Below are 18,795 nucleotides of genomic sequence, written 5' to 3'. Positions count from 1 at the left end.
GACCACAATTCCCAGGTTTTTGAGTGAAAACCTCTAGCCCTTGATTCTGTCCCCAGTTTCCACACTGGGAAGTGCTGATAGTTTAATCTGCAATTCCCCATTTGTTTGGAATCCTTCCCCAGATTTCACTTTGGGAACTGTTGGTGGCAGCTACAATTCTCCATTTTTGTTTGGAATCAGTCTGCAGCCCCCTTCTTTGGGGTTTGGTGGTTCCATCCTTTCCTCAGTCCAAGGTTCCACAGTACTTGATGGTGGTGCAGAAAGGGCCTTTTCTTGGTCAGAAATACTCATTAATATCACTTGATTACTCCAAATATATTAAGGTGAAAGTTTGTTTGTCTTGTTTTGTGTAAATAAAGGCTAATTGCTACTGGGATCTTTTACATCCAAAGAGTTGAGCACACCACATTCCAGTACACCCGCTTATTTTACACCTGAGAACTATGATCCCAGAAACTGTAGACATTTACAAAAATGGCAAAATCTTTCCAAGCTTGTTTTGTGTCCTGAGAACTTGGCTTGGTAGCCATCAGGTTGGGGGCTCTAAAATATGGCCAAATAGAAATGTGAGTTGCACCCCATTTATGGCTAGACATAGCTGGATAGAAATGTGGATTAAACTCCACTGTGGCCAGGGACCCATCAAACTACTGCTGGCCCTCCAGGGAATTAAAATAGTCATTATAAGAACATTTGAAATAGATAATATCATTTTAAAAGTGCACGTAAAAGCAGTACTGGGAGACGCACATTCCATAGACAGAATGTGTCCATCTCAAAAGGCTTGAGAGCAACCTGAAATATGGGGTGGTTAGTTTTTATGGGCTGGATAATTTCATAGGCTAACAAGTGAGAGGATTATTCCAACTATTTTGGGGAAGGGGCTGGGATTTCCAGGAATTGGGCCACCACCCACTTTTTAGCCTTTTATGGTTGGCCTCAGAACTGTCATGGCATCTGTGGGTGTGTCATTTAACATGCTAATGTATTATAATGAGTGTATAATAAGGCTCAAGATCTACTGGAAGTCAAATCTTCCACCATCTTGGGCCTAGTCGGTTCTAACTGGTTTTTGTGGTCTCCTGTTCATTTAATGGTTGTGTCATTCTTTTAATGGTTGTGCCCTGCCCCCTTCCTTTCTGTCTCAACATGATCTGGGATAATCTTTGGTAAATAAAAGCTAGGGTTTCAGTTTGTTGGTTTAATTAACAAGCATGTCCTTAATGTTATCAACATTAGATATCAATATAATGCAGATAAACAACTTTTATTCTACTACGGTTTGATAGTCAAATTCATGTTATCTCTGTTGCAAAATTTTTAGAAAAATAAAATAAAATAACTTAGAATGATAGCTCCTTTTTTCTAATGGCTCATGAATCTTTCGTGGGTAATCTAAACATGATTGTTGAGAGCAAGCAATTTAGATAGATGTAAGTGGGATAAGAGTTTGTAGAGAAACTTTTTAGCAAGTTATATTTTATGTGTACTTAAAAATAGCTTCCAAAATCTTTTTGGTAACTCAAAACTTAGATTCGCTAAGTTAAATTAAATGATAGATATTAAATATCTAGATCATTTCCAAATAAAATAAAATAAAATAGTGAAACATTAATTATTGAACATACATTTATCTACTTTTGGCTTCCCATTGCAGAGAAACTAAAGATTAATTTGGTTCTAGTGGTACACATGATTTGTGTCATGTTGAAAGATTATACTGTGAAGAAGCACATTTCTAGAAATTATGAAATGTATTCATAAATTTGCCAATCTAAAAAAATCTTCATATGACATACAGTTCACAATTGCTTAATTCTTAGTTTTTACTAGAAATTAAGTTTTCTAATGGTTAATAATTCTAATTAATATATGTAATTAAAGCAATTAGAGGTAATAAGAGAAACAACTCTGCATGCAAAGAAAGTAGAATGTGTTTTGGGGTTAAGAAAAATTATGAGGTATGGAGGTGCATTCCTGTTAAGGAAAATGAGAGTAATTTTTTTTAAAACCAAAACTTTATTTTAGTTCTGGTTATTTCCAGAATGGGAAGGAAGAAAGTGAAGGGCAAACTATGCACATAGAAAGTGGGAAGAGAAAAAGAGAAAATGAGAGAAAAGGAATCTTGTGTATTCAAGCTGGCTAAAATTGAACTGTTATTATAGGGGGTTTAAGAATGAGCTTTAATATCAATGGTGTACTTATGTAAAACCGGAACTTAACTTTCTTGTCTCTCCTAAAAAGACAAAATTTTCTTGGACTATAGGTCTGCTCTTGATAATAAGAGATTTTGAAAGGTTTTTTCTTTACTTTTAAAAGTAATCTGCCTAGAACCCTAGGATTCTGTATTTTGCCAAAATAATTTCCTGTGTTTATCAGGTCTTTGATTACTTAAGTCTAGTGTCTTCAACATTAAAACAGCTAGTTTTGCTCACAACTATGTAACCTCCTGATTGCTGTCCTCAAAACTGAGGCTCACATCAAAAGAAATGAACTTGAGCATCAGGGAAATGCCCTTGCTGACTTTAATGTAACAGCAATAGAATCTATAAAGATTGTGGCATGTGTGGCTAATGTCTTATCCTCCTTCTGCAGAAAAATGATCCCTCATTGACAGAATTTTGCCATTCTGATTTCCTTGTGGCAACAAGGCAACAGTCTGCTTCTGAATCAAAGAAATTAAGATGGGTAAACAATGGCTGTAAATTAAACAAACAGTTGGGACTATGGAAAACCCAAGATTGCCACTTGGTTCTTCCCATCTCCCTGGCAAATCCCATTTCTGGTTTTTACACCTCTTTACCCACCATAGAGCATTTAAGATGACTCAAATTTTGAATAGATTTTGGTGGGGAAACTTCTATATAATTGCAAAGACAAATTACCAGCAGTGTATGACCTGCCGGATCCATAATCATGGAAAAATCATTTCTGTCCCCAGCAGCCTTAGACTTCCTTTCTCTGGACCCTTGTAACACCTGCAGCTGGACTTCATTCACCTGCCACTCAGTATGATTTATCCATATGTTCTTGTTATGTATGTTTTCCAGATGGGTTGAAACCTCCCTCTGTCTCAAGGCTGATACTCTCACGGTGGCAAAGAAACTGTTAAAAAATGTGTTTCCCACATGGAGTATACCTTCCACAATCTCCAGTGATCAAGGCACAGACTTCACTGGGCAAATCATACAAGCATTAGTGAAAACCTTGCAAAGTTCTTGGAATCATCAGGCAAGGTTGGGATAACTAATGGAAAAACTGGATTCAAGCAGAATGAAAAGTTAATAATATGGAATTGAACAAACTGATGACAATGATTATAATTTTATGTCTTTGTGTCTAAAATATTGCTGTTTTTACATTTTTTTTCAAGTTTAAAGAAATCTTTTCTCTTAAGCATTCTTATTATCACTGATATTGCTATTATCAGCAGTACAGCCTGTAGTGATTATGTCTCACCCCACTAAGATATTTAGTTTTGTATTTTTCACAGTGCTAATGAAATGAAAGAAAGCTGCAGATACTAGTTTAAGACCCCTGCCCTAAGGTATCTGAGTAATGTAGTTTTTCCAGAAAATCAAGTGCCCAGCAAGGAGAAAACACACTGAGGATGTGAGATCCAAGATAACAGAGGCCTTCACACTTGTTTCCATTTGTCTACTATTCTTCACACAAACTGAAATATAACCTTTTGGAATCCACTTTATTTTCACGTTCCTCATGAAGATATAAAGATTTCAAAATAGTATATTCTGTATTCCATTAGAGCTTAGCAGAGAGAAGGAGTCTGTGAGAATATTAATTGTCTTGGATTTTGTGTTAAATTATCAATTGTACTTTGGACTTCTTGGTAGAAGAATATAATTCTGAGTATTTGGATTTTTAATATTTTTTTAATTGAGATATAATTGACATATAACATTATAATAATTTAAGGTGTACAACATAATTATTAAATATTTTTATATATTGTGAAATGATCACCATGAAAAGTCTAGTTAACGTCCATCACCATACATAGTTACAATTTTTTTCTTGTGATAAGAACTTTTAAGATCTATTCTCTTAGAAATTTTGATTTTTAACTTTTAATTTTGATTCTCTGAATCTCAATATTTTCTAGCAAAATATCAATACTTTTATTGTTTCCTGAGTATATCCTAGTTTACGTGTACCATACCTAACAGAAAGTGAGAGGGGAAAATGGCTTTATATGTTTTTTGCTTGTCACCTTAAATTTATTTGAAGATTTTGGTTGGTTGATTGGTTGATTGGTTGGTTAAGGAGATAAGGAATGGAAAGTTTCAACAATAAAACTCAGGTCACAATACGTTCTTTTCTTCAGATGGAATAGAACATTTTCAACTGCATTTCTGTGGGAGTCAGCCTTCAAGGGGTCCTTGATGAATATCAGATGGTCCTGCTTCCTGATATTCGGAGCCATTGGCAGTCTCGCTCACATTGAGTAGGACTAACGTGTAACAAATAGGATATTGAAGAAAAGGTGAAGTGTAATTTTTAAGGCTAGGTCATAAAAAGCATGTGAGTTCTGTCTTTCTGAGTGAAGACAAGAGTATGTCATGAGATACTGGGTTAGCCAAAAAGTTCGTTCAAGTTTTCTGTAACAGTTTACAGAAATACTTAGGTGACAATTAACCAGTACCACACAGTGAGCCATCTTGAAGGCAGATCTTGCAAATGATAAGTGGAATATTGCCTGCCATATCAGTAAACAAAGAATTTCACAGTCATCAGCGATTGCAGCCACAGCCAGCAGATGGTGAGCTGGAGAGCCCTGAGGTAAGTCAGGAAGGATAAGAATACCTGCCATCTAGCAGCCATCAGACTGCAGCCACTCCCCACAGTGAGCTCTGAGGAAACTCAGGAAGTGAAAACAGAGGATACTGGTCCCAGATAGCTGAGGTACATAGCAAAGGAATGATTTCAGTGAGCCCAGACTCTCGCATCTTCCCATATATAGAAAAGCACTAAATTCATTAAACTTAAGATTTCTAGTTTTCTTTAATTAACAATAAACTTTTGACGTTCAGACTACCTGTCCTTTGTTACAAAACTCATATATCCTGGCTCCCTCCCTTGCCTCTTCAGAGCAGTTCTCTCAGGGTTACTTGAGATGCTGCCTCTCAGGATTAAAGTCCTAAAAATTCCCACCAAATAAAACATAGCTGTCAACTTTTAGGTTGTGAATAACTTTTTAGTTGACAGAAACAATGCCAAGCCTTCAGATAACTGCAGTCTTGGTTGCATCTTAAGTGAATATAATGAGATACTTCAAGCCAGAACCATCCAGCAAATCTGCTTCTGTATTCCTGATCCACAGAAACTATGAGATGAATAATAATTATTTATTATTTTAGACCACTGAGTTTTTGATACCGAGCAGGGCCCTGTGGGGCTCCTGGGCACAAAACCTTTCTGTTTCCGCCATTTCTTTGATTACAGAAAATAGCCTTCACTCAGCCTCCATGACCTTCGCTGAGTTCCAACGGGCAGATTGAAGCAGTTGTTAGTTAGGGAAGGGAGGGTATTCGAGACAAGACAGAAACAAACACTCAAGAGTGCAGCCTTGGGACAAGGTGCTGGTTCCCTATCAAAGGATACACACACAATATCTTTGAGCTGTTTTCTAGATTTTGAAACCCCCTCCAGGTGGGAGAAGTTAAAGATTAATGAATGATGGTATGCTGCCCACAAGCATGTAGACCCCAGACCAGTCGGAACCTGAAGGTTGATGATGCTGACTCCTACTTAGCTCACCACCAACCCATCAAAGAATTTCCTCTAGCTGAACACGCCCTCTTTAAACAATTACTGTAAAACTACTCACTATCCTCTCCAAGTGGGGAACACATAGTTTTTCAAGGCAAGAGCCTGCTGTGTCCCCCTTTTCCTGGCAAAGTAATAAAGCTATCCTTTTCTACCCAAAACTCTGTCTCTGAGATTCGATTCGGCACGGGTGTACAGAGAAGCTGAGTTTTGGCATCATTTTTAAATAATTAATTACACAGAAATATTTACCTAATGCAACTCTCATGTATTAATAGCATTGTTCTTTATATGTCTTCCTACATTTTATTCTGTGTTCAATAAAAACTGGAAGTTACAGCTTTCCCACTGAACGATGCTATTCTTTTTGTATTCATTCTCTTGTACAGGAATTAGCCAGTGAGTTTTTCCTGTAAGCTAGATTTGGGTCACATGCAACAGAAAACTGACTGGATTTCATTGTGTTTCTTTCCAAGAAGGATACCTAGAAGAGCAAAGGGAATCAGTGAGTTGCAGAGTCTGAGAAGGGAATTGTAACCAATGAGTTGAGGGAAAGAGCATCATCTGCAGCAGGAGAGATGCAGATGAGATATTGCCCCAAATGTACATAAGTTATCCAAGGACCTATGAACACACCTATTAAAGAATAAGCTTTAACCATCTGCCAGTTCTAAAAATGTGATGCTAGCTCACAACATTACAATCACAAAAATATTCTGCTTATCTTTCCTCTACTCCGCCAGTCCAAACTTGGCAGTGAGTGTGGATTTGAATCAACTGTTAGCAAGGTGTCAGAATTGGAGAAGCAACCAGTTGTTCTTTCTCCTTTATTATAGGCCTCTCCACTATGGATGAAAAATGTTGTCTGCCAAATCAGTAAACAAAGGATGTTGCTCATCAAGGCTGCAGCTACTGAAGTGCCCCTACTGGGCACACTGAGGGGATTCAGGGTGGAGAAAAGAAGGATACCAGCCCTATATAGCTAAGGTGCATATCAAAGGAATGATTTCAATGAGCACAGACTCCTGCATCTTCCCATACTTAGAAAACTACTAAATTCATTAACTTGAGATATCTGGTTTTCTTTAATTAACAGTAATCTTTTGATATTCTGACTACCTGTGTTTTCTTTGGGTTTTTTTTTTTTTTTTTTTTGGTAAAATCTCCTGTATATCCTGGCTTCTCCCTAACCACTTCCAAGCAGTCCCTCAGAGCTATCTGAACTGCTGTCTTCTGTGCTAAAGTTTTTGTCCACCAAATAAAACATAATTCTTAACTTTTAAGTTGTGCCTTTTTTTTTTTTTTTCAGTCGACAACTGCATGCATCCAAACTGAGGAGGAGTGAGGTGGGGAAGTACTTTGAATCAAGTTCAAAGTTTGAATCTGACATGGCATTAAAAATTCTCATAACTAAGTAAATATAGTTTGTAATTCCCCCCAAAATGTGAAAATAGAAGTCCCTATATTTCAGCCAGTAGCAGTGGAAAAATTAGCTCCCTTGTATCTATGTAGAGGAAGAATGGGAATCCAAAGTAAAATTGCTATGTGATTAAATTCCTGAAGTCATATATTTCACTGTAATACTTTATTGGGAAATGTGCAGAATTACATAGAGCAAAAATAGACAATTTGATTGATGCAACTCTTTCTTTAAAATATGCATGCTAAAATAATCATTTTTAAGTATAATTAACTTGAAGTAACATATTTTATAAGACTAAATAGCTATTTCCCTTCTCTATTTTATTTTGTGAAGTTATACACAATGTAAGGGAGGGGTGTTTTTCCTTCTCTTCTCAATGTAATTAGTTGTTGGAATTTGATAGCTGGAATTAAAAAACTCCATAAAAAATTTCCAGGCGCATTCCACCCTGCTGTATTTCTTCACAGTTTTCAGTCACATTCTGAGGGGCATAAATAGATGTATTACCTTATTTACATAATGGAACCATGAAGTCAGCATAGCTTTTGCATAGACTATCATGCCAGTGAGAGCTTTAGAGACAAGTCAGGTTTAAAAAGAGATTCCAATATGCATTCAGATCAACCTGTTGTGTGTGTGTATATATATATATACATATATATGTATATATATATAAATTTCAAATAGGAACCTAGAAATGGTTGAACTAAATTGATGTCTAGCACAACAAACTTGTTCAAATTCATAGAATAGCAAGAAACATATAGCATAAAATATATTTATCTTCATTTTTACTTTGTTTTAAAAAGTGGTGTGATATTTTGATATTAATCTAGTATGAAGCAAAATCCCTCAGTAAATTAAGTTTCCATTTTCAATATTTCTATTCTTACTAGAAAATGCTACAATTTCATGACAAAGTAAAAAATGCGTATGTTTGTTAGGAAAAAGAGAATCCATCAATAAATTAGGTAGAGAATAAACTTACCTTAACACAATAAAATCCACATACGAAATGCTTACAGCTAATAAAATGATCAATGTGGAAAAATGAAAGCTTTTTTCTCTAAGATCCAGGAAAAGACAAGGATGGCCACTTTTGCTGCTTCTTTTCAATGTAATAATGGAAGTCCTAGTTAGATCAATTATGCAAGAAAAAGAAATAAAAGGCATCCAAATCAAAAGGGAAGAAGTAAAATTATCTGCTTGCAGATGACATAATCTTATGTGTAGAATATTGTAAAGACTGCATACAAAAAAGAGTTAGAACTAATAAACACATTCATTAAAATTGTAGGATACAAAGTCATCATAGAAAAATTATTTGTGTTTTTATACAGTAACAACAAAGTATCTGAAAAGTAAATCAAGAAAATAAAAACATTTACAATAGCATCAAAAACCAAACAGGTGAAAGAATTGTACACTGAAAATTATAAAACATTGATGAAAGAAATTTAAAAGACACACACAAATGGAAAGACATCTTGTGTTTATTGATTAGATGAATTAATATTGTAAAAATATTCATACTCTTCAAAGGAATCTATGTAATCCTTATTAAAATTGCAATGGCATTTTTCTCTGAAATAGAGAAAACATTCCTAAAATTTCTATGGAATCACAAAAGATTCCAAAGAGTCAATGTGATTTTGAAGAAGAAGGACAAAGTTGGAGGCATCACACTTCCAAATTTTAAACTATATTACAAAGCTACAGTAATCAAAACATTATAGTTTTGGAATAAAAATAGACATATAGACCAGTAAAACAGAATAGAGAGTTCAGGAATAAACCCACACATATATGGTCAACTGACCTTCAACAAGAATACACAATGGGGAAAGGATAGTTTCTTCAAGAAATGGTGTTGGGAAAATTGGATATCTACATGCAAAAAATGAAACTAGCTCAATGACTTCTTTACTACCAGAGCATGGCAGAATCTAGAAAAAAATAACTGGTTCTTAGATCCAACTAAGGCACTCTCTATTCCTTTTGCACAGGAATACAATACATCCTTACTTATAAAATGTAGGAATGTAATTCCTAATACACCAGTTTAGTTGGTTTTATATTTCTTTTTTTTTTTTAACATCTTTATTAGAGTATAATTGCTTTACAATGGTGTGTCAGTTTCTGCTTTATAACAAAGTGAATCAGTTATGCATATACATATGTCCCCATATCTCTTCCCTCTTGCATCTCCCTCCCTCCCACCCTCCCTATCCCACCCCTCTAGATGGTCACAAAGCACTGAGCTGACCTCCCTGTGCTATGCAGCTGCTTCCCACCAGCTATCTGTTTTACGTTTGGTAGTGTATATATGTCCATGCCACTCTCTCACTTTGTCCCAGCTTACCCTTCCCCCTCCCCGTATCCTCAAGCCCATTCTCTAGTAGGTCTGCATCTTTATTCCCATGTTGCCCCTAGTTCTTCTGACCATTTTCTTTTTTTTTTTTTTTTAGATTCCATACATATGTGTTAGCATACGGTATTTGTTTTTCTCTTTCTGACTTACTTCACTCTGTATGACAGTCTCTAGGTCCATCCACCTCACTCCAAATAACTCAGTTTCGTTCCTTTTTATGGCTGAGTAATGTTCCATTGTATATATGTGCCACGGTTTTATATTTCTTAATTACACAGTAGTTATTCCTGTTTTGCCATCCTGTCCTACACACATTTTTTCTTTTGAAACCCTCTTCTCCTAATATATTTACAAACCATCCAGAGTATTATAATAATAGATTGGATTAAAGATTCGTTTTTAATTTAAGAGTGCATACATATTCACAATATAGAAACTGTTGGCACCAAAATCTAATAGGAAGAGGTTAGAAATGGTGTGTGTTAGAGGTTAGGGTGTGTGTTTTATAGTGATGTGAGCTGCTTCTGACATTTAGTACCTGGAAGTCAAGGATGCTAATAGTCATGTAAGGAGAAACAAATTCTGAAGAACAAAGACATTTCCCTTCCCCACCAAAAAAAAAAAAAACATTCTAAATGTTACTTCATTAAGAAATACTGAATATAAGATTGTTGAATAAACAGATTTTTATTTGATTTTTTCCACTTGATTACTAATGATATCAATATTTTCCAAAATTTAGTGACTACCTGATGGTATTAGTTATGATTTGGGTGTTATGTGGAATGTATTATTCTTTTCAATAATAATGTTCAAAATTAATATAAAGAAAAATTAACTATCCAGTTATATCAAATATTTAATTCATAATTGTTTTGAACTGGGATAATTAGGAATGTAATAATTTGTAGGCATAAAGAAAATATTAAATCAACTAAAATAAGTGGTGTGTAGATATGACAAAAGAACAGAAGATGGTAAATAAATTATGGCTTCTTGGGAAACACTGAAGTTGGTGTGTGTGTGTGTGTGTGTGTGTTTTAGTAACCCAGGCTTAATCAATACACTGATGTAAGTATTTGTACCAACCCCCCAAAAATAACCATTACTTTCCCACTTAAGTTAATACTCACCCACATAAATATATTGTTGAGAAATAATAGATTTTTAAGGTTGTTGACATAGCAAACATACTTCACAGTTTGACAGTTCATAAAACTCAAGGATGCAAACATTAACTTTATCACTATGGACTAAAAATAAGCTGGCTTTTCATTCGTTCCTCTTTTTTATTGATGGTTAAAACTTTAATCTTGCCCTTGCTGTCTTTTTTGGATAATACTTGATGAAAATTGAGGACTCTCTCCCTCACTTCTCACCATTGCTTCTGCTCAGTGATTATCTGAACTGCACAGGAATTCAGGCATGGCATTGAAAGAGCAATATTACATCTACAGTCATCTTCTGTTCTCTAGTGACATCTGATTAGAAGTAGAGCTCCTCCTTTGGTGTTTCTTGAGTACATTTGCATCTCTGCTGATATGTACAGTTAAAAATGTCCTCTGGTTACCAGTTCCAGGCATTCTGCTCTTCTCCATACTGACGACAGATGTTCTAGCCTGACTATTTCCCTTATGATTCCTCCTTAGAGATTAAAAACTTTCAGCTTCTTTTCTTGCACCTCACTGTAGTACACACTCTTTTGTGAGGCTGCCATAAGTTCCATTTTCCTGGATACCTTACTCAGTCTTCACTACTCGTCTGCTAGTGAGTTATGCTTAAATGTCCTGGCTCACAATAAAAAGTAAGGCACGAGTCCACTAATTTCTTACCATCCCTAAACCATTCTGGGATTTCTGCTGCTAAAGCCCTGCCCCTCATTTCCCTCAGACATCTACAATGAAGGAAAATGTAGGAGGCAGTGCTCTCCCGCAAAACTCACAGCTTAACACTCATGTTCTTCTGGTTCAATCCTTTTCAAAGTTTTTGTTCCCAGGTCAGAAATTTTCCACACTTGTTTTCATCATGCAAGGAAACCTCTCGTAACATTTTGCATTTCTCTACACTTTGTACTTTAGGCAATAAAGTCTTCTAAACTTTAATTTGGTAGTCAAAGCCAAACTTATTGGAAATAAATGCTTTTAAAAAAATCCTTGCGGGTTTCCCAGGTGGCGTAGTGGTTAAGAACCCACCTGCCAATGCAGGGGACACGGGTTCAAGCCCTGGTCCGGGAAGATCCCACATGCCGCGGATCAGCTGAGCCCGTGCGCCACAACTACTGAGCCTGCTCTCTAGAGCCCGCCAGCCACAACTACTGAAGCCCATGCGCCTAGAGCCCGTGCTCCTCAACAAGAGAAGCCACCGCAATGAGAAGCCCGCGCACCGCAATGAAGAGTAGCCCCCACTCGCTGCAACTAGAGAAAGCCGCGTGCAGCAAAAAAGACGCAATGCAGGCAAAAATAAATAAATAATAAATAAATAAATAAATAAATACACAATTGTGTTAAAAAAAAAAAAAAAAAACATGAAGTCTTAAAAAAAAAAAAAATCCTTGCAAATGTATAGTCCTTGCTATCAAAATTCAAATTGCATTTCAAGACAAATTTGGAACTCAGAGCCAGTAATTTCACACAATTTTGAAATTGGGTTCCTTTGGAGTTCTCTGTTCCCTAAAGCATTAAGGCTTCACCCATGGTCAAGTATTAATAACCAAATGGTTGCATAAACGAATGCATTCACCAAGAAGAAAAAGGAAGTTGTGCTTTAATTTAGAATATTTCATTGATGTAATCAAAATCAAAAATATTTTAGGAAAAAAAAAGTAGCAAACATGTTTATTCTTTTCTTATACAATGAAGACATTTTCTTCCATTTCAAGAAAAAAAGTGATAAAGTGGATGTAGGAAACAAACAACACTCTAAATATCTCTGTTCTTATAAGTAATAACATGAAAGGTACAAGCACTCCAGGGATAATAGCATAGCTACCTATGGCATTTACTAAGGTCTTAGTAACTTAGAGAATTTTCCCCCTCACTGTCCATCAAATGACAGATTTAATTATCAATGGATTAAAAGGGCCAGCGTAAAACTTGTAAGTGATCTTTTAAAAATTAGCATAGGAGTGGGCCTCTAAGTCTAAATAGCACTGAAAGTGTTATTTTAGTCCTTAACCACTGTATCCAAATTTTGGGCTCTCAGAGCCTTTCAATGTTTTTAAGCTATAAGCCTACTCACTTAATACTTAGAGCAAGAGATAAAGAAATGTCAAGAGGCTGCAATCCTTACTTGATGCCACAGAGATATTTAAACACATAAATATATTCATGCATGCATAATAACATACCTAAAGGGTGATTCATCTTTTGACATTTCCTATGAGAGCACAACTCAAAAAGTATATTCTTGCTCAAGATACAGTTGTCTAATGCTCTGATTTCTACATAATTCCATGAATGTTTCTGTTATAAAGCAATTTCTGTTCATGGAAATGTGATTCAAGTAAACAGAACTCTAGTTACGCTTCACTAAAACTACTGAAATCTATGCCAATAAATTAACCTTTTGACCTTACTTTTCTGCATTGAAAATCTTTTCTACAAATACAATTAGTAAAGTTAATTTCACAATTTCACAGTAGTTTAAACCTAATATAGTAACTATGGATGAACAAAACCAATTTAAAGACAAGTGTTTGTAAACACAGCACATTTTGCTCTAACAACTGTTATTAGGAAGAAGAGTTCTTCACCTATTTTGAAACCATCCAAACTAGTGGATCTATTTTACTGCTTGTGGATAATATAATCGGCAAGCTTCTGTTGACATATTTAAAACTGTTTTCCCGCAATGAATTTTAAATTAACATTTCAATCAAGATGATCTGCAGCTCTCAGCTATTCAAAAGAAAATATGTCTTGACCTCTTTAAGATTTGAAAGATTCCATGAAATATATATTTAAAATATAATCTCACCTTAAAATATAGGTTTGTGTCAAGTGAAATGTCTAACCTTAGAAAACTAATAACCTCCCAACAATAAAATAGCAAAAATATCTTTCACCTTTGTGGCATTAAGAGTTTATATGGATAAAATAATATTATACCTATTACAGCACTTTAGAAATAAATATCCTTTATACCTCTCAGGTATCATTAGATGAAGAAATCTTAATGTAATCTTCTTATAAAGTAACATAGACCACATTATCCTCTTTCCTAAAAGCTTTCAGAGGCTCCTATAACCTTCCAAATTCAGTTTAGAATTCTCAACCTGGCCTTTACCCTCCATAAAATGGTTACAACCTACTTTTCCTCACATACAGGTACTATTACTTATGTAAATGCTAAACTGCAACCACCATCACTATTTTTTTTTTTTTTGTAGACATATGTTTTTATTTATCTTCAGTGAGTATCTAGAAGTAGAATTGCTGGGTCATAAGTTAAGTGTATGTTTAATTTTATAAGAAACTATCAAACTGTTTTCCAAAATGTTTTTATGTACCACTTTATAATCCCACCGGCAGCATATAAGCGTTCTGGTTGCTCAGCAACATCACCAACACTTGGTGTTATGTCTGTTTAAATTACAGCTTTTCTGGTGGATGTATACAGATATCGTATTGTGTTTTGTTTTGTTTTTTATAAACCACTTTATTGAGATAATATATCACACAATTCTCCCATTTAAAATACACGATTCAATGGTTTTAAGTATATTCACAGACTTGTGCAACCAACACCAGAACCAATTTTAGAACATTTTCATCAACACAAAAGATAATCCCACCCCCCCATAAGCACTCATTCCTCATTCCTGTCACTCCAGTCCCTGGTCACCACTGCTCTGCTTACTGTCTCCATGGATTTACCTCTTTAGGTCATTTCATAGAAATGGAATCATTCAATATGTGGCCTGTCATGTCTGGCTTCTTTCAGTGAGACCATGCTTTCAAGGTTCAGCCATGCTGTAGTGTGTGTCAGTATTTCATTCCTTTTTTTAAAATTTTATTAGTTGTTTTGTTTGTTTGTTTGTTTGTACTGCAGTTTCTTATCAGACATCAATTTTTTACACATCAGTGTATACATGTCAATCCCAATTGCCCAATTCAGCACACCACCATCCCCACCCCATCGCGGTTTTCCCCCACTGGTGTCCATAAGTTTGTTCTCTACATCTGTGTCTCAATTTCTGCCCTGCAAACCAGTTCATCTGTACCATTATTCTAGGTTCCACATACATGCATTAATATACGATATTTGTTTTTCTACTTCTAACTTACTTCACTCTGTATGACAGTCTCTAGATTCATCCACGTCTCAACAAATGACTCAATTTTGTTCCTTTTTATGGCTGAGTAATATTCCATTGTATATATGTGCCACATCTTCTTTATGCATTCGTCTGTCGATGGGCATTTAAGTTGCTTCCATGACCTGGCTATTGCAAATAGTGCTGCAATGAACATTGGGGTGCATGTGTCTTTTTGAATTACGGTTTTCTCTGGGTATATGCCCAGTAGTGGGATTGCTGGATCATATGGTAATTCTATTTTTAGTTTTTTAAGGAACCTCCATATTGTTCTCCATAGTGGCTGTATCAATTTACATTCCCACCAACCGTGCAAGAGGGTTCCCTTTTCTCCACACCCTCTCCAGCATTTGTTGTTTGTAGATTTTCTGATGAGGCCCATTTTAACTGGTGTGAGGTGATACCTCATTGTAGTTTTGATTTGCATTACTCTAATAATTAGTGATGTTGAGCAGCTTTTCATGTGCTTCTTGGCCATCTGTATGTCTTCTTTAGAGAAAAGTCTATTTAGGTCTTCTGCCCATTTTTGGATTGAGTTGTTTGTTTCTTTAATATTGAGCTGAATGAGCTGTTTATATATTTTGGAGATTAATCCTTTGTCTGTTGATTCATTTGCAAATATTTTCTCTCATTCTGAGGGTTGTCTTTTCATCTTGTTTATGGTTTCCTTTGCTGTGCAAAAGGTTTGAAGTTTCATTAGGTCCCATTTGTTTATTTTTGTTTTTATTTCCATTACTCTAGGAGGTGGATCAAAAAAGATCTTGCTGTGATTTATGTCAAAGAGTGTTCTTCCTATGTTTTCCTCTAAGAGTTTTAGAGTGTCTGGTCTTACATTTAGGTCTGTAATCCATTTTGAGTTTATTTTTGTGTGTGGTGTTAGGGAGTATTCTAATTTCATTCTTTTACATGTAGCTGTCAAGTTTTCCCAGCACCACTTATTGAAGAGACTGTCTTTTCTCCATTGTATATCTTTGCCTCCTTTGTCATAGATTAGTTGACCATAGGTGCTTGGGTTTGTCTCTGGGCTTTCTATCTTGTTCCATTGATCTATGTTTCTCTTTTTGTGCCAGTATCATATTGTCCTGATTACTGTAGCTTTGTAGTATAGTCTGAGGTCAGGGAGTCTGATTCCTCCAGCTCTGTTTTTTTCCCTCAAGACTGCTTTGGCTATATGGGGTCTTTTGGATCCCCATACAAATTTTAATATGATTTGTTCTAGTTCCATGAAAAATGCCATTGGTAATTTGATAAGGATTGCATTGAATCTGTAGATTGCTTTGGGTAGTATAGGCATTTTCACAATATTGATTCTTCCAATCCAAGAACATGGTATATCTCTCCATCTGTTGGTATCATCTTTAATTTCTTTCATCAGTGTCTTATAGTTTTCTGCATACAGGTCTTTTGTCTCCCTAGGTAGGTTTATTCCCAGGTATTTTATTCTTTTTGTTGCAATGGTAAATGTGAGTATTTCCATAATTTCTCTTTCAGATTTTTCGTCATTAGTGTATAGGAATGCAAGAGATTTCTGCGCATTAATTTTGTATCCTGCAACTTTACCAAATTCATTGATTAGCTCTGGTGGCATTGATTAGTTTTCTGGTGGCATTTTTGGATTCTCTAAGTATAGTATCATGTTATCGGAAAAGAGTGACAGTTTTACTTCTTCTTTTCCAATTTGTATTCCTTTTATTTCTTTTTCTTCTCTGATTGCCGTGCCTAGGACTTCCAAAACTATGTTGAATAATAGTGGTGAGAGTGGACATCCTTGTCTCATTCCTGATCTTAGAGGAAATGTTTTCAGTTTTTCACCGTTGAGAATGATGTTTACTGTGGGTTTGTCATATATGGCCTTTATTATGTTGAGATAGGTTCCCTCTATGCCCACTTTCTGGAGAGTTTTTTTTTTATCATAAATGGGTGTTGAATTTTGTCAAAAGCTTTTTCTGCATCTATTGAGATGATCATATGGTTTTTATTCTTCAATTTCTTAATATGATGTATCACATTGATTGATTTGCATATATTGAAGAATCCTTGCATCCCTGGGATAAATCCCACTTGATCGTGCTGTATGATCCATTTAATGTGTTGTTGGATTCTGTTTGCTAGTATTTTGTTGAGGATTTTTGCATCTATGTTCTTCAGTGATATTGGTATGTAATTTTCTTTTTTTGTAGTATCTTTGTCTGGTTTTGGTATCAGGGTGATGGTGGCCTCATAGAATGAGATTGGGAGTGTTCCTTCCTCTGCAATTTTTTGGAAGAATTTGAGAAGGATGGGTGTTAGCTGTTCTCTAAATGTTTGTTAGAATTCACCTGTGAAGCCATCTGGTCTTGGACTTTTGTTTGTTGGAAGATTTTTAATCACAGTTTCAGTTTCATTACTTGTGATTGGTCTGTTCATATTTTCTGTTTCTTCCTGGTTCAGTCTTGGAAGGTTATACCTTTCTACGAATTTGTCCATTTCTTCCAGGTTTTCCATTTTATTGGCATAGAGTTGCTTGTAGTAGTCTCTTAGGATGCTTTGTATTTCTGCGGTGTCTGTTGTAACTTCACCTTTTTCATTTCTAATTTTATTGATTTGAGTCCTCTCCCTCTTTTTCTTGATGAGTCTGGCTAACGGCTTATCAATTTTGTTTATCTTCTCAAAGAACCAGCTTTTAGTTTTATTGATCTTTGCTATTGTTTTCTTTGTTTGATCTTTATGATTTCTTTCCTTCTGCTAACATTGGGTTTTGTTTGTTCTTCTTTCTCCAGTTCCTTTAGGTGTAAGGTTAGATTGTTCACTTGAGATTTTTCTTGTTTCTTTAGGTAGGCTTGTAGAGCTATAAAATTCTCTCTTAGAACTGCTTTTGCTGCATCGCATAGGTTTTGCATTGTCGTGTTTCATTGTCATTTGTCTCTAGGTATTTTTTGATTTCCTCTTTGATTTCTTCGGTGATATCTTTGTTATTTAGTAACGTAGTGTTTAGCCTCCATGTGTTTGTGTTTTTTACGTTTTTTTCCCTGTAATTCATTTCTAATCTCATAGCATTGTGGTCAGAAAAGACGCTTGATATGATTTCAATTTTCTTAAATTTATTAAGACTTGATTTGTGACCCAAGATGTGATCCATCCTGGAGAATGTTCCTTGCACACTCGAGAAGAAAGTGTAATCTGCTGTTTTTGGATGGAATGTCCTATAAATATCAATTAAATCTATCTCATCTATTGTGTCATTTAAAGCTTCTGTTTCCTTATTTATTTTCATTTTGGATGATCTGTCCATTGGTGTAAGTGAGGTGTTAAAGTCTCCCACTATTATTGTGTTACTGTCGATTTCCTCTTTTATAGCTCTTAACAGTTTCCTTATGTATTGAGGTGTGCCGCTGTTGGGTGCATATATATTTATAATTGTTATATCTTCTTCTTGGATTAATCCCTTGATCATTATATAGTGTCTTTCCTTGTCTCTTGTAACATTCTTTATTTTAAAGTCAATTTTATCAATATGAGTATAGCTACTCCAGCTTTCTTTTGATTTCCATTTGCATGGAATATCTTTTTCCATCCCCTCACTTTCAGTCTTATGTGTCCCTAGGTCTGAAGTGGGTCTCTTGTAGACAGCATATATATGGGTCTTGTTTTTGTATCCATTCAGCGAGCCTGTGTCTTTTGGATGGAGCATTTAATCCATTCATGTTTCAGGTAAATATCGATATGTATGTTCCTATGACCATTTTCTTAATTGTTTTGGGTTTGTTTTTGTAGGTCCTTTTCTTCTCTTGTGTTTTGCACTTAGAGAAGTTCCTTTAGCATTTGTTGTAGAGCTGGTTTGGTGGTGCTGAATTCTCTTAGCTTTTGCTTGTCTGTAAAGCTTTTGATTTCTCCATCAAATCTGAATGAGATCCTTTCTGG

At 35.3% G+C, this 18,795-nt stretch overlaps 1 pseudogene across 1 annotated transcript in view; it reads left to right on the top strand.

Annotated features, from left to right (window-relative positions):
• The window catches only part of LOC309614771 (methylmalonic aciduria and homocystinuria type D homolog, mitochondrial pseudogene), a 235,256-nt pseudogene extending 216,733 nt beyond the window's left edge, over positions 1-18,523 (top strand). The window contains exon 2 of the transcript XR_014249796.1: positions 17,804-18,523. The product of XR_014249796.1 is annotated as a methylmalonic aciduria and homocystinuria type D homolog, mitochondrial pseudogene (transcript). The remainder of the gene's footprint in view (positions 1-17,803) is intronic.
• Positions 18,524-18,795: the final 272 nt, after the last annotated feature.

The sequence above is a fragment of the Balaenoptera borealis genome (assembly GCF_965194805.1).
Source record: "Balaenoptera borealis genome assembly, chromosome: 17".
Taxonomy (NCBI): Eukaryota; Metazoa; Chordata; class Mammalia; order Artiodactyla; family Balaenopteridae; genus Balaenoptera; species Balaenoptera borealis.
The sequence above is the reverse complement of the archived record's forward strand: the minus strand, read 5'-3'. Positions and strand labels throughout refer to the sequence as shown.